The 24,516-nt window shown below is 38.0% G+C and overlaps 1 protein-coding gene across 1 annotated transcript in view; it reads right to left on the reverse strand.

Annotated features, from left to right (window-relative positions):
• Nucleotides 1–24,516, reverse strand: part of LOC120043070 (zona pellucida-like domain-containing protein 1) — a 45,607-nt gene that overhangs the window by 15,445 nt on the left and 5,646 nt on the right. The gene's annotated exons all lie outside the window — the stretch shown is intronic.

Consider the following 24,516-nt stretch of genomic DNA (forward strand, 5'->3'; position numbering starts at 1 on the left):
GGTTACTTATAGGTACAATATGCAGAAGTCGCGCCGCCATTTCCTGATTGCTAAAATTGAATAATTTCAGTCTGTGACAAAAAAAAGCTGCCATTCTGTAGAGAATCATTGTACCATCTAAACCGCTGTGAAATACATTTTCCATAACCAAAAATATTGTATTTTCAAAACAAAACTTAACGGTAAGCATAGAATAGTGCACATAGAACAGATCTATTACTTCTTAGACTTTCTTTCAATGAGTGATTGATCTCTAACTTAACATTTATATATGAATTTGGTCGGATCGCCCAAAAAGTTAAATTTTGTACGTTTTGCAAATTCATAACATATTGTACTTTTAGCAAATTCGCAACATATACAAAAATGGATGGACATTCTAAAATAATACATACCATACAAAACGTAACATATCATACTAAATGCAGGGTCTCGGATTTATGTACAGAATACAAAATGCTGATACCAGATTTCAAAAGCTTCATGTTTATTGTTGTATAGTGTGATTATATAAGCGGAATTCAATATAATTCCAATGCAAGAACCCCCCCCCAAAATGTAGAATTCAACTGCCCCCTTAGTCACTTTACCCTGACGCCAGGTCTGTCAGTTGGTAGAGCATGGCGTTTGCAGCAGGAGTGCTATAGAAAGCAACTGGGCGGTTAGGTATGACTCCTTTGGGTTTCCGTATGCTACAATACGGGGAGGAAATTATAGCCCTAAAAATGCTTTCCAGTTTCAATGGCTCACCCAATGAAGCGCAGCTCACTTGCTGGTGATGGCATGGCCGATGCCCTCGTGCCAAAAGAGAGTCTGTCTCAACAATATTTGAAAGTTGATCAAATATTTTGGTAGCCTACAGCATAGTCTTCTCTTTTCAGCAGAAGCCATTTGTTTTCCAACCTGTATTTTCGCTCGATTGTATTTGAAATATTGCAAAAGGCCTGTTTTGTCTGCATGCTGTTTTTTCACTGCCAGATTTAGTTTATGCTCCTGACTGTAGGCTAGTCCATGTTATTAGGCTACAATCCACAGCTATTGATCCTCTGTCGCTAAATAATAGGCCTTCTCATTGTGTAATAGGGTATTCTGAATTATTATTCATTTCTGAACAGAAAGCAGTAATTCTATAACTTTGGCAAATGTATTTCAATTGATCAGGGGTGCTGCAGTTCATTCAGAACCCTTCATGTGGCTATGATTCTATAAGGAAATAAATGATGTAGTGCAATGCAGGCTCATGTCTATCAGAGTAGAGAGAGAGCAAGATCATAGAAAGTTAAAAAGTTAGAAAGCATAAACCCGGGCCAACCCAAATCAACTCTTAGAATGTTAGGCCCAGGCTAAAAATCTATTTTTTAACATTACGCTGTTTTGTGGGGGCAGGATAATTAAATAATAGACAACTCGAATGAACTTTGAACGCTTTTATTAGAATTTTTACATTTCAAATAATTTCTCATGCCAGGAGAGGTACAGGATCTGGCCAAATAGGTTCCGGAACAAAACAGTCCAAAATGGAAAAAAGAGATCCTCCTGTTCCAGTAGGATCCAGTTAAAATTAAACTCTATGGGACAGTTGAGCTAACTAGGCTAATGTGATTAGCATGAGGTTGTAAGTAACAAAAAAAATTCCCAGGACATAGACCTATCTGATATGGACAGAAAGCTTAAATTATTGATAATCTAACTGCACTGTCCAATTTACAGTAGCTATTAAGAGTGAAATAATACCTTGCTATTGTTTGAGGAGAGTGCACAATTTTGAACTTGAAAATGCATTAATAAACAAATTAGGCATATTTGGGCAGTCTTGATACAACATTTTGAACGGACATGCAATGGCTCATTGGATCAGTCTTAAACCTTGCATACACAGCTGCCATCTAGTGGTCAAAATCTAAATTCAGCCTGGGCTAGAATAATAAACTCAGCAAAAAAGGAAACATCCCGTTTTCATGTCTTTCAAATATAATTTTTTTAAATCCAAATAACTTCACAGATCTTCAGTGTATAGGGTTTAAAACACTGTTTCCCATGCTTGTTGAATGAACCATAAACAATTAATGAACATGTACCTGTGGAACGGTCATTAACTTCTCTAGGGTAGGGGGCAGCATTTTCACGTTTGGATGAAAAGCATTCCCAAATTCAACTGCCAGCTACTCATCCCCAGAAGATAAGATATGCATATTATTAGTAGATTTATATAGAAAACCATCTGAAGTTTCTAAAACTGTTTGAATCATGTCTGTGAGTATATCAGCACTTATTTAGCATGCGAAACCCCGAGGACAAACCATTCCGATTTTTTGTTTTTTGAGGTCACTCTTTTCAGTGGTATTTCATTGGGAAACCAGATTTCTAAGCGAATTGCTTGCAGTTCCTACGGCTTCCACTGGATGTCAACAGTCCTGAGAAATTGGTTGAGGTTATTCCTTTGTGTAATGAAGAAATACGGCCATCTTGAAGTCGAGTCACTCTAGGTGTCCTGTTTGATTGAAGCGCATGACCAGAAGGCATGCTACATTTGGTTTTAATCCTGTATTGAACACAGATCATCCCGTCTTCAATTTGATCGATTATTAACGTTAAAAAATACCTAAAGTTGTATTACAAAAGTAGTTTGAATTTTTGGGGCAAAGTTTACAGGTAACCTTTGAGCTATTTTGTCGTCACGTTTGAGCAAGTTGGAACCTGTGTTTTTCTGGATCAAACGCGCCAAATAAATGGACATTTTGGATATATATCGACGGAATTAATCGAACAAAAGGACCATTTGTGATGTTTATGGGACATATTGGAGTGCCAACAGAAGAAGCTCGTCAAAGGTAAGGCATGAATTATATCTTTATTTCTGTGTTTTGTCTCATGCCGGGAGGGGTGAAATATGATGGTCTGTGATTGTTAGCTGGAGTGCCATCCTCAGATAATAGCATTGTTTGCTTTCGCCGTAAAGCATTTTTGAAATCTGACACGTTTGCTGGATTCACAACAAGTGTAGATTTAATTTGGTTTATTGAATGTGTGATTTCATGAAAGTTTAATTTTTATAGTAATTTATTTGAATTTGGCGCTCTGCATTTTCAGTGTATGTTGGCCAGGCGTCCCACATATCCCAGAGAGGTTAAGTTAAAACTTATTTGGAATCGGTGTCCCTTCCATGGGACGGTTGAGCTAACGTAGGCTAATGCGATTAGCATGAGGTTGTAAGTAACAAGAACATTTCCCAGGACATAGACATATCTGATATTGGCAGAAAGATTAAATTATTGTTCATCTAACTGCACTGTCCAATTTACAGTAGCTCTTACAGTGAAAGAATACCATGCTATTGTTTATGTGCACAATTCTGAACATGAAAAGTTATTAATAAACAAATTGGGCACATTTGGGAAGTCTTCATACAACATTTTGAACAGAAATGTAATGGCTCATTGGATCAGTCTAAAAATGTGCACATACACTTCTGCCATCATGTGGACAAAATCTAATTTGCACCTGGGCTGGAATAATACATTATGGCCTTTCTCTTGCATTTCAAAGATGATGCTGCAAAAAAATACAAAAGAATATTTGTTTTTTTCTTTGTATTATCTTTTACAAAATCTATTGTGTTATATTCTCCTACATTCCCACAAACTGCAAAGTGTTTCCATTCAAATGCATATCCTTGCTTCAGGGCCTGAGCTACAGGCAGTGAAAATAATGAAAATAGCTGCTTGGATTTTTTCCCAATTTGGATTACCTCTTTATCATGGAGGCCTCCCTTTTCAGAGGAAGAGATGAGCGCTTCTTGTTTTACAGGAGTTTAATATGCTCTTTTCCGGGACACTGAACCGACCGGATTTGCAACAACTGCCTACTTGCGGAGGACCGAGCTCTCTACCTTAAGCAAGCAAATCTCTCTGTTGCACAATTTGCTGGGTAGACCACGGTCACCTACCTCCTTCTCTACACCTCAGGCTTGACATAGTTCTGATATGGTGAGAGTATAAATGCCCTGTCACCACTGATTGGGACCTCAGGGACCTCTCACCGGGGAAGTCACCTCCGCCTGTGGAAAATGTAACAGGACTGATGCTTCCAGAGGATGAATTACATTTAACCTCTCTGGGGCAGGTGGGACGCGAACGTCCGGCCAATAGCCAGGGAAAATACAGCGCGCCATATTCAAATAACATGATATAAAAATCAAACTTTCATTAAATCACACATGTAAGATACCAAATTAAAGCTACTCTCGTTGTGAATCCAGCCAACATGTCAGATTTCAAAAAGGCTTTTCGGCGAAAGCATAAGATGCTATTATCTGATGACCGCACAACAGTAAACAAACAGAGTAGCATATTTCAACACTGCAAGCACGACACAAAACGCAGAAATAAAATATAAATCATGCCTTACCTTTGACGAAATTCTTTTGTTGGCACTCCAATATGTCCCATAAACATCACAAATGGTCCTTTGTTCGATTAAATCCGTCGATATATATCCAAAATGTAAATTTATTTGGACCGTTTCATCCAGAAAAACACAGCTTCCAACTATCGCCACTTCTCTACAAAATATATCAAAAGTTACATGTAAACTTTACCAAAACATTTCAAACTAATTTTGTAATACAACGTTAGGTATTTTTAAACGTTACTAATCGATCAATTTGAAGACGGGATGATCTGTGTCCAATACAAAAGAAAACAAACTGACGCAACTTTTTTCGTAACGTGGCTCTCTCAAAAAAAATTCTTCATGTGACCCTCATTTACAATAACCCTACTTCTTCAGTACACAAAGGAATAACCTCAACCAATTTCCAAGGACTGGTGACATCCAGTGGAAGCGGTAGGAACTGCAAGCAAGTCCATTAGAAATCTGGTGTCTCTAAAAAACCAATTGAAAAGACAGTGACATCAAAAAAATACAAATTCTGAATGGTTTGTCCTCAGGGTTTTGCCTGCTACATACGTTCTGTTATTCTCACAGATATGATTCAAACAGTTTTAGAAACTTCAGAGTGTTTTCTATCCAAATCTACTAATGATATGCATATCTTATATTCTGGGGATGAGTAGCAGGCAGTTGAATTTTTGCATGCTATTTTTCCGAAAGTGAAAATGCTGGCCCCTGCCCACAATAAGTTAAGCGCCTTGCTCAAGGGCACATTGGTAGATTTTTCATCTAGTCAGTTTAGGGATTTGAACCAGCGACTTTTCAGTTACTGGGCCAACGCTCTTAACTGCTAGGCTACCTCCTGCCCCGAAATGAAGGCAGCGGTCAATGGTGAACGTGGCTTCTTTGACTTTGGGAAGCCCATCACCTTTTGGAAACAGAAGATTTTCTACAGGAATGACAAGACCATTCAAATCACATTTCAAGGCCGATTTGAGACAATGACTGATTCAGTGGTTCAGTGATCCAAGCTCAGATAATCCCTCAACTGTAACCAGTGCCAGCAACCTGGTTAAGAAAATTACTGTACAAATTGTTAAATCCCCTTGGATTATATGGTTGAGTGGGATGAGGCAAAAGGTATGGCATATAAGTCTGGCAGCAAAATTGGAAAATGTACCGCAATTGAGAAATCATGTGACTAAACTACTGTAAATCAAAAGAAAACTAATCTATACTATGAAACAAGAATAAGTTATATAAAGAATGATAGTAAAAAGTTTGGGAGCGCCTTAAATTACTTTTTTTTTTTAATTCGGCTCCAGCCTTCATTGAATCAGATGTCTCATCACAATACCCACTGATATTGCCAACTACTTTAATGATTTTTTTCATTGGCAAGATTAACAAACTTAGACGTGACATGCCAGCAACAAACACTTACATTATATATATATTCAAATTTATCTGACCAAATTATGAATGACAAGCATTGTACTTTTGAATTCCGTACAGTGCAAGCCACTGGTGTCTGGAAACCCGGATGGAAAATTACTAAGGATAATAGTGGATGATATTACCACTCCTATTTGCCACATCTTCAATTTAAGCCTACTAGAAAGTGTTTTGCCCTCAGGCCTGGAGGGAAGCAAAAGTAATTCCACTACCCAAGAATAGTAAAGCCCCATTTAATGGCTCAAATAGCCTACCAATCAGCCTGTTACCAACCCTTAGTAAACTTTTAGAAAAATTCTGTATGACCAGATACAATGCTATTTTACAGTAAACAAATTGACAAAATACTTTTAGCATGCTTATAGGGAAGGACATTCAACAAGCACAGCACTTACACAAATGACTGATGATTGGCTGAGAGAAATTAAAAATAAAAAGATTCTGGGGGCTGTTTTGTTAGAATTCATTGTGTCTTGCTAGAGAAACGTATGTGTTATGGCTTTACACCCCCTGCTATATTGTGGATAAAGAGTTGCCTGTCTAATAGAACACAGAGGATGTTATTTAACAGCTGAGCTAGCAGCTTAGCTAGAGCTAGCTAATTTTAGCTGTTCTGTTAATTTTAGCTGTTCACTATGCTTGAAAATATGGAGAGCGGTACTCAGTAATATGTTCAGGGCAAATCAAATAAAAACACAACACTTTGTATTCAGGACAAAAAGTGAACTGCTTTGCCAAATGTTTTGCAATATTACTTTAGTGCCTTGTTGCAAACAGGATGCATGTATGGAAATATTTCCATTATGTACAGACTTATTCTTAGTATTGTTAAGTAAGTACAATGTTCTTGATCCATCCTCAGTTCTCTCCTTTCACAGCCATTAAACTCTAACTGTTTTAAAGTCACCATTGGCCTCATGGTAGTAGTGGCTGGGTATATTGTAGTGGCTGGGTATATTGACACACCATCCAATGTGTTATTATGCTCAAAGGGATATTCAATGTCTGCTTTTATTTTGTTTACTTAACAGGTGCCCTTCTTCGTGAGGCATTTAAAAAATTCCATGGTCTTTGTGGTTGAATCTGTGTTTGAAATGTACTGCTCGTATCACAACTCAGGATGAGACCCAGATGCAGACACAGGAGGTGGATAGCTCGAAACGCAGATATTTACTTTGACACAGGGGGCAGGCAAAGAAAAAACTGAAAAACACGCTGGTACGACCTGACAAGACAAACTGGCAACAGACAAACAGAAAACGCAGGTATAAATACACAGGAGATAATAGGGGGAAATGGGAGACACCTGGTGTGGGGGTGGAGACGAGCACAAGACAGGTGAAACAGATCAGGGTGTGACAGCTCGACTGAGGGACCTTACAATTATCTGTATGTATGGGGTATAGCGATGTGGTAATCACAAAAATCATATTAAACACTTTTTTATTTTTTATTGTTTGCTATAATATAAATATACCTCTGGCATATCAGTTCATATCGTGTCCATATTGTCCATGGTACAACACACAGCAGTTAAATATTTCCTTACAGTAATTGTCATTAAGTGGGTGAGGATGAGACGGAAAAGAAAACATCTGCTCAAAATATTTAGCTTCCTCTAGACTCCGTCTTCAGTAACGAGTTTCTGCAAATTATTAGTTCCTGTGTTGGAGATTCAGGGGGAATTTGATGCAATTTTCTCCATATTCCATCCAGTTTGCTTTATTTTTGTAATAGATTATATTTGATTGTTCTTAAATAAGTTCCTCCAATTTGTTTTGTTTTCCCTCTAACTTATTTTGTATATCTGTAGTATTGTTTTTATTGCTATCTACCTGTACTATTAGTTAATGTATTTCCCTTGTTAGTTTTGTCTCTTTAGCCAGAAACTGCTTTTTTATTATTGATGAATATTGCATTGAATGACATCTGAAGGTGCATTTTAAAGGTATCCCAAACAATATGGGATTTGCTGAACCTATATTGTACTGGAAAAATTCAGTTATAAATTATTTTGTTTTAGTTACAAACAATTTGTCCTTCAGTAAACTTTGATTCAATTTCCAATTTCCAATATCCCCGTCCATATTGAAATTCAATAAGGATGATGATCCAATCACATTCTGTCAAATATTAAAACTTTTTTAACATTTGATGCAAGAGAGAAAGAGGCAAGAAAGTAGTCAAGTCTCCTCCGTGTATATCTCACTAGGTCAGGGGTTTTCAGTCTATAAATAGCCACTATTTCTAATGTGTCCATAAAATTTGTGATTTCCTTAAGGGCACAGTGATAGTTTGTAGAGTGATTTCCTTTACGGTCCATTGAGGTACTTAACACTGTGTTATAGTCTCCTACCATAATGATTTGATAAGTTGTTGCCTGTAAGTTCAAGAAATTGGTATCAATATTTTCAAAGAAGTATGGATCATCCTGATTTGGACCATATAGATTAACGAGCCAAATCTCTTTTTCATCCACTTTCATATTCAAAAAGATCCACCTTCCTTGCGAATCATTCTTAACTATTTTGCACATTCAGATGAACATTTTTGTTAATTAATATCATCACACCTTTTGAGTTCCTTTGTCCATGACAGAAAATTATTTCACCACCCCATTCTTTTTCCCACACAACTTCATCTAAGGATGTAGAGTGAGTTTACTGTAAACAGTATATGTTATATTCCTTTTCTTTTAGCCACGTAAAGACCGATCATATTTTTTTTATAATCTGCTAAACCATTACAATTATAACTGGCTATACTAATTTCACCCCTTATCATAACTAGATACTATTCTCAGTCTAAATTGACCATAATTAGTGCTTGTAAAGTTACTGACATAAGAGGTATTATGATGGTCAAAATTAGAGAAATGTCTGATATTTCAAATTAAATAAACAGGTTCTAGAAATATTTGTTTTATTCCCTTGCCTGTGAGCCAATGCCACAGATGTCAGAAAATGTAGTTATAAGCTATTATGTGTGTAGTAAATCTGAGTAGGTTGATGTGTATGATATTGGATGTGATATAGTGTGTGTACGATGTCTGTATAAGAGTAAAACTATAATGTCTGATGTCCAAATAAATAATAACCCAGCCAATATGCATGTGTGTAACAGGAAGTGAGTATAGCCTTAATATTCAGGATGATAAATGTAATCCATATCGTATCACCATCATAGTTGCATCATAACCTTTTAACATAATTTTAATAGAAAAACATATCCCAGCATTTCCATAACAATTGACGTTTCACATGATCATGAAAAAGACCTTGCATTACTATAGACTAGAGGTCGACCAATTAATCGGAATGGCTGATTAATTGGGGCCGATTTCCAGTTTCCATAACAATCGGTAATCTGCATTTTTGGACACCGAATATGGCCGATTACATTGCACTCCACAAGGAGACTGCGTGGCAGGCTGACTACCTGTTATGCGAGTGCAGCAAGGAGCCAAGGTAAGATACTAGCTAGCATTAAACTAACTTATAAAAACAATCAATCTTAATATAATCACTAGTTAACTACACATGGTTGATCTAGCTTGTCCTGCGTTGCATATAATCGATGCAGTGCCTGTTAATTTATCAGTGAATCACAGCCTACTTCGCCAAACGGGTGATTTAACAAGCGCATTCGTGAAAAAAAGCACTGTCGTTGCACCAATGTGTACCTAACCATAAAAATCAATGCCTTGCTTAAAATCAATACACAATAATATATTTTTTTAAACTGCATATTTAGTTAATATTGCCTGCTAACATGAATTTCTTTTAACTAGGGAAATTGTGTCACTTCTCTTGCGTTCTGTGCAAGCAGAGTCAGGGTATCTAGCAGTTTGGGCCGCCTGGCTCATTGCGAACTGTGTGAAGACCATTTCTTCCTAACAAAGACCGTAATTAATTTGCCAGAACTTTACATAATTATGACATAACATTGAAGGTTGTGCAATGTAACAGCAATGTTTAGACTTATGGATGCCATCCGTTAAATAAAATACGGAACAGTTCCGTATTTCACTGAAAGAATAAACGTTTTGTTTTTGAAATGTTAGTTTCTGTATTTGACCATATTAATGACCTAAGGTTCGTATTTCAGTGTGTTGTGTTATTATATTATAATTAAGTCTATGATATGATAGAGCAGTCTGACTGAGCGGTGGTATGCAGCAGCAGGCTTGTAAGCATTCATTCAAACAGCACTTTCCTGCATTTGCCAGCAGCTCTTTTCTTTGCTTCAAGCATTGCGCTGTTTATGACTTCAGGCCTATCAACTCCCGAGATTAGGCTGGCAATACTAGTACCTATTAGAACATCCAATAGTCAAAGGTATACGAAATACAAATGGTATAGAGAGAAATAGTCCTGTAATAACTACAACCTAAAACTTCTTACCTGGGAATATTGAAGACTCATGTTAAAAGGAACCACCAGCTTTCATATGTTCTTATGTTCTGAGCAAGGAACTTAAACGTTAGCTTTTTTACATGGCACATATTGCACTTTTACTTTCTTATCCAACACTTTGTTTTTGCATAAACCAAATTGAACATGTTTCATTATTTGAGACTAAATATAATTTTTTGATGTATTATATTAAGTTAAAATAAGTGTTCATTCAGTATTGTTGTAATTGTCATTATTACAAATACATATATAAAAAAAATCGGTCGATTTTAATCGGCATCGGCTTTTGGTCCTCCAATAATCGGTATCAGTGTTGAAAAATCATAATTGGCCTACCTCTACTATAGACAGCTTCACTACAGTACAAATGTATCCTATACAATATGTTATTATTTCCCAATGTCCCTGTTCTGATTTCTTCCCCTTGTTTGTTGTAAACCGAGATAAACATGTAGACAAAGACAGAAAAGATAGACAAACAAAACACATTAAATTATAGAAATCTCAAACACGTAGATCCCCTGAACGCAGCTCACTCTCCAGATCCCAATCACCTGAATTCTAATCACCTGTTCACACACCTGTATGTCATTATCACACATTTAGTTCAGTTCTTTGCACCCCATCATTGTGAGGTATTGTTTGTTTTGTGACACACTTCTAGTCGGAGCTCTGTGTTAACCTGTAATTTAATCCTCCTGTGTATGGTAGTTTTTGCCTGCCTCGCTAACTGTGACTATTCTCTGCCTGTACCTAAGCCTATCGGAGGCTTGGTCCTGGTCAGTCCCTGGATGGGAGGCCAGATGCTGCTGGAAATGGTTTTGGAGGGCCAGTAGGAGGAACTCTTTCCGCTGGTCTAAAAAAGAAAATATCATAATGCCCCAGGGCAGTGATTGGGGACATTGCTTTCTGTAGAGTGCTGTCTTTCGGATGGGACGTCAAATGGGTGTCCTGACTCTCTGTGGTCACTAAAGATCCCATGGCACTTATTGTAAGAGTAGAGGTGTTAACCCTGGTGTCCTGGCTAAATTCCCAATCTGGCCCTCATACCATCATGGCCACCTAATCTTCCCCAGCTTTCAATTGGATCATTCATCCCCCCCTCTCCCCTGTAACTATTCCCCAGGTTGCTGTAAATTATGTGTACTCAGTAAACTTAACTGATAAAATATGGGTAAAATAAATAAAATGCATGACACAATCTATATTGAGGCTAGTTAACATAAAATAACAAATGGAGATCCAAATAACCAAAACACAGCCTTAATTAAGCCTACTACAGTGATATGCAGCCATGCACAGCTGTTTTGACAAATAAATAGGCCTATAGGCCCGCTTGAAACATGGAAAACCATGCTGCTCATGAGTTCTGCAACATGTTGTGATATGGTCTGTGCTTAAAAAAATCGAACTGCCTGTAGCTCAGGACCTGAAGCAAGGATATGCAGTCTTGATACCATTTGAAATCAAATCAAATGTTATTAGTCACATGCGCCGAATGCAACCTTATAGTGAAATGCTTACTTACAAGCCCCTAACCTAGCAATGCAGGAAAAGAATATGAATAAGAAAAAAGTAACAACTAATTAAAGAGCAGCAGTAACCCATGCCAAATCTTTTCAGTCTCCTGAGGGAGAATAGGTTTTGTCGTGTCCTCTTCACAACTGTCTTGGTGTGTTTGGACCATGTTAGTTTGTTGGTAATGTGGACACCAAGGAACTTGACGATCTCAACCTGCTCCACTACAGCCCCGTCGATGAGAATGGGGGCGTGCTCGGTCCTCTTTTTCCGGTAGTCCACAATCATCTCCATTGCCTTAATCATGTTGAGGGAGAGATTGTTGTCCTGGCACCACGTTGCCAGGTCTCTGACCATCTCCCTATAGGCTGTCTCGCCATTGTCAGTGATCAGGCCTACCACTGTTGTCATCGGCAAACTTAATGATGGTGTTGGAGTCGTGGCTGGCCATGCAGTCATGAGTGAAAAGGAGAGGACTGAGCACGCACCCCTGAGGGGCCCCTGTGTTGAGGATCAGCATGGCAGATGTTACCTACCTTTACCACCTGGGGGGCGGCCCATCAGGAAGTCCAGGATCCAGTTGCAGAGGGAGGTGTTTAGTCCCAAGATCCTTAGCTTAGGGATGAGGTTTGATGGTACTATGGTGTTGAAGACTGAGCTGTAGTCAATGAATAGCATGCTCACATATGTAGGTGTTGATTTTGTCCAGGTGGGAAAGGGCAGTGTGGAGTGCAATAGAGAATGCATCAACTGTGGATCTGTTAGGGAGATATGCAAATTGGAGTGGGTCTAGGGTTTCTGGGATAATGGTGTTGTGAGCCATGACCAGCCTTTCAAAGCACTTCATGGCTGCAGACGTGAGTGCTACGGATCGGTAGTCATTTAGGGAGGTTACCTTTAGTGTTCTTGGGCACAGGGTGGTCTGCTTGAAACATTTTGATATTACAGACTCAGTCAGGGACAGGTTGAAAATGTCAGTGAAGACACTTGCCAGTTGGTCAGCGCATGCTCACAGTACACGTCCTGGTAATCCTTCTGGCCCTGTGGCCTTGTGAATGTTGTCCTGTTTAAAGGTCTTACTCACATAGGCTGCGGAGAGCATGATCACACAGTCATCCGGAACAGCTGGTGATCTCATGCATGTTTCAGTGTTTTTTGCCTCGAAGCGAGCATAGAAGTAGTTTAGCTCGCCTGGTAGGCTTGTCACTGGGCAGCTCTCTAAGCTGTGCAAGTCCTGGCACATCCGACAAATGTCCGAGGCGGTGTAGTACGATGCCTATTCGTCAAAAGGCATAGCGGGATTTCTTATAAGCTTCCGGGTTAGAGTCCCGCTCCTTGAAAGCGGCAGCTCTATCCATGGCTTCTGGTTGGGTTATGTACGTGTGGTCACTATGGGGGTGACGTCATCGATGCACTTATTGATGAAGCCAATGACTGTTGTGGTGTACTCCTCAATGCCATCGGAGGAATCCAGGAACATATTACAGTCTGTGCTAGCAAAACAGTCCTGTAGCTTAGCATCTGCTTCATCTGGCTTTTTTTATTGATCGAGTCGCTGGTGCTTCCTGCTTAAATGTTTGCTTGTAAGCAGGAATCAGGAGGATAGAATTATGGTCAGATTTACCAAATGGAGGGCGAGGGAGAGCTTTGTATGCATCTCTGTGTGTGGAGTAAAGGTGGACCAGAGTTTTATTTAGTTTTTATTAATTTTTTCCTCCTCTGGTTGCACATTTAACATGCTGATAGAAATTTGGTAAGACCGATTTTAAGTTTCCCTGCATTAAAGTCCCCGGCCACTAGGAGTGCCGCCTCTGGGTGAGCGTTTTCCTGTTTGCTTATGGTGGAATACAGCTCATTGAGTGTGGCCTTAGTGCCAGCCTCAGTCTGTGGTGGAAAAATACAGATGAGCACTCTCAACGTAGATAGTGTGGTCTACAGCTTATCATGAGATACTCTACCTCAGGCGCGCAAAACCTCAAGACTTCCTTAAATATCTTCCACCAGCTGTTATTTACAAAAATAAATAGTCCGCCGCCCCTCGTCTTATCAGACGCCGCTGTTCTATCCTGCCGATACAGTGTATAACCAGCCAGCTGTATGTTGATAATATCGTCGTTCAGCCATGACTCCATGAAGCATAAGACATTAAAGTTTTGAATGTCCCGTTGGTAGTTTAATCTTCTGCGTAGGTCATCGATTTTATTTTCCAAAGATTGCACTTTTGCTAGCAGAATGGAAGGCAGTGGGGGTTTATTCGATCGCCTACGAGTTCTCAGAAGGCAGCCTGCCCTCCGTCCCCTTTTTCTCCGCCTTCTCTTCACGCAAATGACGGGGATCTGGGCCTGTTCCCGGGAAAGCAGTATGTCATTCACGTCGGCCTCGTCGGACTCTTTAAAGGAAAAAAAAGGTTTCTGCCAGTTTGTGGTGAGTAATCACAGTTCTGATGTTCAGAAATTATTTTCGGACATTAGAGACGGTAGCAGCAACATTATGTATAAATGTACAAACAACGCAAAGAAATGAACAAAAAACACAATTGGATAGGAACATTAAATGTCAGAATTCTTCTCAGGCACATCTTATTCTTAAAGGAAACACTTTGAAGTTTGTGGAAATGGGAAATTAATGTAGGAGAATATAACACATTAGATCTGGTGAAATATATTTTTTGTACCATTTTTTTTAAATGCAAGAGAAAGGCCATAATGTAAACTCGGCAAAAAAGAAACGTCTTCACTGTCAACTGTGACTAACACAGACATGTGACTAACAGAAATTGAATAATGTGTCCCTGAACAAAGGGGTGTTCGAAATCAAAAGTTACAGTCAGTATCTGGTGTGGCCACCAGCTGCATTAAGTACTGCAGTGTATCTCCTCCTCATGGACGGCACCAGATTTGTCAGTGCTGTGAGATGAGTACAGTTCATTTGCCATACAACAAGTATTTTTATGTAAAGTTTATGATGAGTTCTTTGGTCAGATTAGGTGAGTGTCCAAAATATCTCCGGAGATTCTGGTGAATCGATGCTACGTATTCACAATGTATAATCAGGATTTGTAGCTCTAAATATGCACATTTTCGAACAAAACATAATTGTATTGTATAACATGATGTTATAAGACTGTCATCTGATGAATTTGTTCAAGGTTAGTGATTAATTTTATCTTCTTATGGCTGCAAGGCAAAGTGTTGAGTAGCCAGTGAAATCGTGCCCATTTCAAACGGCCTCATACTCAAATCTTGCTCGTACAATATGAATATTATTATTCTTTTTGGATAGAAAACACTTTCTAGTTTCTAAAAGAGTTGGAATTATTTCTCTGAGTGAAACAGAAGTCCTTCTGCAGCACTTTTCCTGACCAGGAAGTGAAATGTCAGAAATCGATGCTCTTTTCAACTTGATGCCTATACATGGTCTTGACACTTAGGAGTCTACTTACACTCTATACGCCTTCCTATTGGTGTAAAGAGGATGTGAGAGAAGACATTTTTGTGCTCATCTTGTTCTGTGGTGGAAAAAAACCTATTTCTTTGACGTGACCGTCCACTTCCGGTACTCTGAAGGAAGTGGGATTGACTTCTGTTTTGCCTTCGTAACGAACGGCTAACATCTCCGGCTCGAATTTTTTTTGATACATGTGACCATATCATCGTAATGTATGTTTTTTCAATATAGTTTAATCAGATTATTGAAACTTTTTTCGGGAGTTTTGCCGTGTTTCGTCCTCTGACTGTGTTTACGTTGGAGAAATTTGTGCCACTCGGCTAGTGCCAATGCTAATTGAAAAGGGAAATTTGCCATTCTGAATCCAAACAACGACTCATCTGGACAGAGGACACCTTCTTCAACATTCTGATGAAAGATCAGCAAAAGTAAGACCCATTTTATGATGTTATTTCATATATCTGTCGTGCATGTGAACTGGCCGTGGGCGCCCAATTGTGTCTGTCTATTGTAGCTACGCTAAAATAGCGATACATTTTGTTTTCGCTGTAAAACATTTAATAAATCGGAAATATTGTTTGGAATCACAAGATGCCTGTCTTTCAATTGCTGCAGACTATGTATTTTTCAGAAATTTTTTATGATGAGTAATTAGCTATTTGACGTTGGTGTCTGTAAATATTATGGCTGCTTTCGGTGCAATTTCGGATTGTAGCTGAAATGTAAACTATGGTTTATACATGAAATATGCAAATTTTTCGAACAAAACATATGCTATACAATAAATATGTTATCAGACTGTCATCTGATGAATTTGTTTCTTGGTTAGTGGCTATTTATATCTTTATTTGGTCGAATTTGTGATAGCACCTGATGGAGTAAGAAACTGATGGAGTTAGAAAAGTTGTGTCTTTTGCTAACGTGGTTAGCTAATTGATTTACATATTTTGTCTTCCCTGTAAAACATTTTAAAAATCGGACATGTTGGCTTGATTCACAAGATGTGCACCTTTCATCTGGTGTCTTGGACTTGTTAATGTGTGAAAGTTAAATATTTAAAAAAAATATCTTTTGAATTTCGCGCCCTACACTTTGAGCTGGATGTTGTTATAAGTGTACCGGTGTCGGGCTGCCCCCCTAACAGGTTAACTCTATTTTGTCGGTTTTGTGCAAGCTATTTTTGCGGGGAGTAAATTGCGTTGTGTGTTTGGCTACTGTAGTGAGCTAATAGAAATATATATTGTGTTTTCGCTGTAAAACACTTAAAAAATCGGAAATATTGGCTGGATTCACAAGATGTTTATCTTTCATTTGCTGTACACCATGTATTTTTCATAAATGTTTTATGATGAGTATTTATGTATTTCACGTTGCTCTCTGTAATTATTCTGGCTGCTTTGGTGCTATTTTTGATGGTAGCTGCAATGTAAAACTATGATTTATACCTCAAATATGCACATTTTCGAACAAAACAAATGTATTGTATAACATGTTATAAGACTGTCATCTGATGAAGTTGTTTCTTGGTTAGTGACTAATTATATCTCTATTTTGTCGGTTTTGTGAAAGCTACCTATGCGGTGGAAACATGGTGAAAATATGAGGTTGTGTGTTTGGCTATTGTGGTTAGCTAATAGAAATACATATTGTGTTTTCGCAGTAAAACATAAAAAAAATCGGAAATGATGGCTGGATTCACAAGATATGTATCTTTCATTTGCTGTACTGGACTTGTGATTTCATGAAAATTATATTATATGATATCCCTGTCCCGTTAGGCTAGGCTATGCTAGTCAGCTTTTTTGATGAGGATGCTACCGGATCCGGGATGGGTATCAATGAAAGGTTAATGCAATCGCTGGGTTACATTTTTAAAATTAACGTTACTTCAAAATACAGCGTGCGATAAAGCGAGGCTGCACTGCAATTAATGGCTGCTTATGCATTTGACATTTTTCAACAGAACAACGAATTATCAGCATAAATAGTTCTTACTTTTTGATGAACTCTCATCAGAATCTTGGGAAAGGTGTCCTTTGTCCAAAATAATCGTTGCTAGGTTGTATAACGTCCTCTTCAACGTTGCAATTAGCAGTAAACATTAGCATGAGAGAGAGAGATACCCAACCCCCTAGAACGCCAGGAAATGAAATACCCGAAAATCGCAATATACTGACATAAACTGATATAATTCGGTTTAAAATAACAAGATTATGATGTCTTTAAAGCCTACATCGAATAAAAACACAGCCGGAAATTTCTAAGATCTATAACCGATGGTTCTAGTACAATATGCCAAGGTCCTCAGTGCGTCAGAGCGAAGAGGGAAAAGAACAGACACGTCTTTGCCAAGTGATTTATAACCTTTGAGATCTACGTAGAGACTCCATTTCAAGTATCCCTATTCGCTAACATCCAGGGGAAGGCGTATGCAGTGCATCTCAACCAATAGAAGACAGGCAGATTTATACACAGGTCTCAGAGCAGCTAGCAAAATTTGGCATTCTCACATACACATAGGAAAATTGCTCTAAGTCCAGTTCTGTTTCACTCACAGATATAATTCAAACGGTTTTAGAAACTAGAGAGTGTTTTCTATCCAATAGTAATAATAATATGCATATTGTACGAGCAAGAATTGAGTACGAGGCAGTTTAATTTGGGAACGTAATTATTACAAAGTGCTAACAGCACCCCCTATTGACAAGAAGTTAAGAACTAATTTGTCTTTCAATTGCTGTCCAACCTGTATTTTTTAGTCAAGTTTATGATTATTTATTGATTAGAATAGGTGCCTCTCCAAAGATTTCTCCTGACATTTTCTGGGCAGCTTTGCTACTTTTCTCATTGTATAACCACGATTTGTGGTGCTAAATATGCACATTTTCGAACAAACTCTATATGCATTGTGTAATATGATCTTATAGGACTGTCATCTGAAGAATTCTGAGAAGGTTAGTGAAAAAATTAATATATTTTGGTGGTTTATACGTTATCGCTATTTTGGCTTGAATCAATGCTGTTGTGATGGTTGCTATTGTGGTAAGCTAATATAACGCTATATTGTGTTTTCGCTGTAAAACACTTAGAAAATCTGAAATATTGGCTGGATTCACAAGATCTGTGTCTTTCATTTGCTGTACGCTGTGTATTTTTAAGAAATGTTTTATGATGAGTAATTAGCTAATTCACGATGGTCTCTGTAGTTATTCTAGTTGCTTTGGTGAAAGTTGTGATGGTGGCTGCAATGGTAAACTATGATTTATACCTGAAATATGCACATTTTTCTAACAAAACATATTTATTGTATAGCATATGTTATCAGACTGTCATCTGATGAAAGTGTTTCTTGGTTAGTGGCTATTTATATCTTTATTTGGTCGAATTTGTGATAGCTACTGATGCAGTAAGAAAAGGGTGGAGTAAAAAAAGTGGTGTCTTTTGCTAACATGGTTAGCTAATAGATTTACATATTGTGTCTTCCCTGTAAAACATTTTAAAAATCAGAAATGATGGCTGGATTCACAAGATGTGTATCTTTTATTTGGTGTCTTGGACTTGTGATTTAATGATATTTAGATGCTAGTATTTACTTGTGACGCTATGCTAGGCTATGCTAGTCAGCTTTTTTACTGATGGGGGTGCTCCCGGATCCGGGTTTGGGAGGAATTAGAGGTTAAAAGTTTGTTTGTGGAATTTCTTTCCTTCTTAATGCATTTGAGCCAATCAGTTGTGTTGTGATAAGATAGGGGTGGTATAATATACAAATAGCCCTATTTGGTAAAAGACCAAGTCCTTATTATTGCAAGATCAGCTCAAATAAGCAAAGATAAATGACAGTATCACTTTGACAGACCTTCATGTCTTAATCTGGAAAATGTCAAGAACTTTGAAAGTTACTTCAAGTGCAGTGGCAAAAATCATCAAGAGCTATGATGAAACTGGCTCTCATGAGGATCGCCACAGGAAAGGAAGACCCAGCGTTACCTCTGCTGCAGAGGACAAGTTCATTAGAGTTGACTGCACCTCACATTGCGGCCCAAATAAATGCTTCACAAATAGGCCTTCATGGTCAAATTTCTGCAAAGAAACCACTACTAAAGGACACCAATAAGAAGAAGATACTTGCTTGAGCCAAGAAACACGATCAATGGACATTAGACTGGTGGAAATCTGTCCTTTAGTCTGATGAGTCCAAATGTGAGATTTTTGGTTCCAACCCCCATATCTTTGTGAGATACAGAGTAGGTGAACGGATTATCTCCGCAATTTTGGTTCCCACCGTGAAGCATGGAGGAGGTGTGATGGTGTGGGGGTGCTTTGCTGGTGACACTGTCTGTGATTTATTTAGAATTCAAGGCACGCTAAAGAAGCATGGCTACCACAGCATTCTGCAGCGATACGCCATCCCATCTGGTTTGTGCTTAGTGGGACCATCATTTGTTTTTCAACTAGACAATGACCCAAACACACCACCAGGCTGTGTAAGGGCTATTTAACCAAGAAGGAGAGTGATGGAGTGCTGCATCAGATGATCTGGCCTCCACAATCACCCGACCTCAACCCAATTGAGATGGTTTGGGATGAGTTTGACCGCAGATTGAAGGAAAAGCAGCCAACAAGTGCTCAGCGTATGTGAGAAGTCCTTCAAGAGTGTTGGAAAATAATTCCAGGTGGAGCCGTTTGAGAGAATGCTAAGAGTGTGCAAAGCTGTCATAAAGGCAAAGGGTGTCTACTTTGAAGAATCTCAAATATTTTTATTTGTTTAACCTTTTACGGGGGCAGCCCGACACCGGTACACTTATGACAACATCCAGCTCAAAATGCACGGCGCGAAATTCAAAATCTATTTTTTTTTAATATTTAACTTTAACACATTAACAAGTCCAAGACACCAGATGAAAGGTGCACATCTTGTGAATCAAGCCAACATGTCCGATTTTTAAAATGTTTTACAGGGAAGACAAAATATGTAAATCTATTAGCTAACCACGTTAGCAAAAGACACAACTTTTTCTAACTCCATCAGTTTTACTCCATCAGGTGCTATCACAAATTCGACCAAATAAAGATATAAATAGCCACTAACCAAGAAACAAATTCATCAGATGACAGTCTGATAACATATTTATTGTATAGCATATGTTTTGTTCGAAAAATGTGCATATTTCATGTATAAACCATAGTTTACATTTCAGCTACAATCCGAAATTGCACCAAAAGCAGCCATAATATTTACAGACACCAACGTCAAATAGCTAATTACTCATCATAAAACATTTCTGAAAAATACATAGTCTGCAGCAATTGAAAGACAGGCATCTTGTGATTCCAAACAATATTTCCGATTTATTAAATGTTTTACAGCGCAAACAAAATGTATCGCTATATTAGCGTAGCTACAATAGACAGAAATAATTGGGCGCCCACGGCCAATTCACATGCGCGACAGATATATGAAATAACATCATAAAATGGGTCTTACTTTTGCTGATCTTTCATCAGAATGTTGAAGAACGTGTACTCTGTCCAGATGAGTCGTTTCGATTCAGAATGGCAAATGTCCCTCTTCAATTAGCATTGGCACTAGCGTAGTGGCATAAATTTCTCCAACGTAAACACAGTCAGATGACGGAACACGGCAAAACTCCCGAATAAAGTTTCAATAATCTGATTAAACTATATTGAAAAAACATACATTACGATGATATGGTCACATGTAGCAAAAAAAATTCGAGCAGGAGACGTTAGCCGTTCAATACCAAGGCAAAACAGAAGTCCATCCCACTTCCTCCAGAGTACCGGAAGTGGACGGTCAGGACAAAGAAATAGTTTTTTTTCCACCACAGACCAAGAGGAGCAAAATAAATTCTTCTCTGACATCCTCTTTACACCAATAGGAAGGCGTATAGATTGTCAGCAGACTCCTAAGTGTTAAGACCATGTATAGGCATCAAATTGAAAAGAGCATCGATTTCTGACATTTTACTTCCTGGTCAGGAAAAGTGCTGCAGAAGGACTTCTGTTTCACTCAGAGAAATAATTCCAACTCTTTTAGAAACTAGAAAGGGTTTTCTATCCAAAAAGAATAATAATATTCATATTGTACGAGCAAGATTTGAGTAGGAGGCCGTTTGAAATGGGCACGATTTCACTGGCTACTCAACACTTTGCCTTGCAGCCATAAGAAGTTAACACTTTTATGGTTACTACATGACTCCACATGAAACTATGAAATAACATGATGTCTTCAATATTATTCTACAATATACAAAATAGTCAAACTAAAGAAAAATCCTTGAATGAGTCCAAACCTTTGACTGGTACTGTATGTTAAATAATATTCACTAGAATATATAGATAGAACGGTTTACAATTTTAAGGATCAATGAAAGAAAGCCATGTAAATACATACATATTGTCTCCTTTTCAGCACTAATTGGTAGATTTAAAGATACTTTGATCTTGTATATTATTTAGGGATAGGAAAGTATTTGTGAATAATAAAAAACAGCTTTGGAGAGCCTTTACACACAACACATACAGTATTGGGGAATCAAAAATACAGTGTTTTGATTCATTCTGAAAGTTGCCATTTTAAATTGTTTAATCCATTAAATATTGGAAGATGAGAAAAGTGTACAATAGGGGTTGAACAGTAGTCCTATAAATATACCCTAATAATCATGGAACTCTGACAACAGCTCAACTGTCCAGTCACCAGGCTCAAGGTTTAAACTGCCTTTTGTGGTCTGCATTCCATAATGATTCAAGTAGGTTACAAGTTCCAAACTACTGCACAACTTTGAATTTGTTAGCCTAATATGATTCACTATTGCTAGCGATCCTCAGGAACAACCACACGAACATGACAGAGGAAAGAAAGGTAAACTAACAATGTAATGGAATGATACAAAATGTAAGGAAACTTAAATGGAAGTGACAGAAATAAATGTATGCTGGTATAAATAACATTGTCTACCGATAGTGGACAATATTTAACACAATATAGATGGTAGAGAAATAGTGAAAAGTTGGGGCATATAACTAAAATACTCTAGAAGTCATAAATCAACTTGGTGGGTTACATTTGCGCATGGCTACAGAAGCCTATAACTTCGCTCTCCACATTTCATATCTGCAAGTTATAAAGACAGCATTTCCTAAACTTTGTCTCCAGCAATCATAAGGTAAAATAGATCTAAAACAATTGTCATGTATATGTACAATCCCTTTATCCAAACAGCTTACTCATTTACCTAGCTCTTATCAATAACGCGTATCAATTTGTAAATTACAGTGCATGGATAATGTTATTTTCATCGGAAAAAATAAAGAGGTTGTTCCACTTCAACCTTATCATTGTTTCACTGTGCGTGAAAGTGGTGGAATTATGAGGGAATGAAGTAAAGGTCCAAATACGGCGTACAGTATCTGTAAACACACCTCTACCACACCTTAATATCTTTGATCTCCACCCCAAACAAATAGCAGGCGAGTAGCATGCTGTTCTCATGCTTACGTTCAAGGTCAGAATACTTGCAGAGAGAAAAGTGTATTAAAACTGAATTATGCTCCATTTTCACACTTAACTTTTGGTTGGAATTCCTTCCATCTGAAGAAGTAGAAATTTAAAACTCATAAACTAGATTGATAAATATAATAATAGAGTTTCATCCCCCCTTTTTTTCCTCAGAACACCTTCCTTCCTGAGCGGTATGACGGCTGCATGGTCCCATGGTGTTTATTCTTGCGTACTATTGTTTGTACAGATGAACGTGGTACCTTCAGGCATTTGGAAATTGCTCCCAAGGATGAACCAGACTTGTGGAGGTCCACACATTTTTTTCTGAGATCTTGGCTGATTTCTTTTGATTTTCCCATGTCCCAGTCAAGCAAAGAGACACTGAGTTCGAAGGTAGGCCTTGAAATACATCCACAAGTACACCTCCAATTGACTCAAATTATGTCAATTAGCCTATCAGCCATGACATAATTTTCTGGAATTTTCCAAGCTGTTGAAAAGCACAGTCAACTTAGTGTATGTAAACTTCTGACCCACTGGAATTGTGATACAGCGAATTATAAGTGAAATGATCTGTCTGTAAACAGTTGTTGGAAAAATTACTTGTGTCATGCACAAAGTAGATGTCCTAACCGACTTGCCAAAACTATTGTTTGCTATCAAGACATTTGTGGAGTGGTTGAAAAACGAGTTTTAATGACTCCAACCTAAGTGTATGTAAACTTCCGACTTTAACTGTATATACTTTAAAAAAAAGTAAAATCTGGAAAAGAGTAGGAGAGCCATACACTCTTGGAGCTGAGATGCAATAATTTTCTAAACAACATTTCGACAGCCAAGCTGTCTTCATCAGGGTATTATGAAGACAGCTTGGCTGTCGAAATGTTGGTTATTTAATTATTGCATCTGAGCTCCTAGAGTGTGAGGATCTCCTTTTATTTTTCAAGTGTTCAAATAAAATAAAATGTTATTAGTCACATGCGCTGAATACAACAGATGTAGACCTACAGTGAAATGCTTACTTACAGGCTCTAACCAACAATGCAGTTAAAAAAAAATATGGATAAGAATAACAGATTAAAGTAGCAAGTGATTAAAGAGCAGCAGTAAAATAACAATAGCGAGACTATATACAGGGGGGTACCGATACAGAGTCAATGTGGTAGTATGTACATGTAGGTAGAGTTATTAAAGTGACTATGCATAGATGACAACAGAGAGTAGCAGTGGTGTAAAGAGGGGGTGGGGGGTGCACTGGAAATGGTCTGGGTAGCCATTTGACTAGATGTTCAGAAGTGTTATGGCTTGGGGGTAGAAACTGTATAGAAGCCTTCTACTCCGCTAGCTACTGTAGCACCACGCCTATAGAGGTGTGAATTTCTTTCGCATTCACAGCAAATCTGATCTACGGCAGAGCTGTATGTAGGGCAGTGGGATAATGATTCACATTGTGTGTAGTGAAAATGTGTCTTTTTTACGTACCTGCTAAGTAATATTATAGTATTGTTTAACTCTAAAAGTAAAAAAAAAAGTACACTCACTAAGGTGGAACATACAGTTCAGGGCCAGTATTCATAAAGCATCTCAGAGTCAGAATGCTGATCTAAGATCAATTTTAACTTTTGGATCATAATAAACAAGATTCACATGGACATGAAGAGACCTGATCCTAGATCAGCAGTCCTACTCTGACAATACATACGTTTGCACTGGTAACATTTTTGCCGCTGCCGTGGTTGTCACTTTCCCACCAATCAAATGTTA

The sequence above is a fragment of the Salvelinus namaycush genome, unplaced genomic scaffold, assembly GCF_016432855.1.
Source record: "Salvelinus namaycush isolate Seneca unplaced genomic scaffold, SaNama_1.0 Scaffold854, whole genome shotgun sequence".
Classification (NCBI taxonomy): Eukaryota; Metazoa; Chordata; class Actinopteri; order Salmoniformes; family Salmonidae; genus Salvelinus; species Salvelinus namaycush.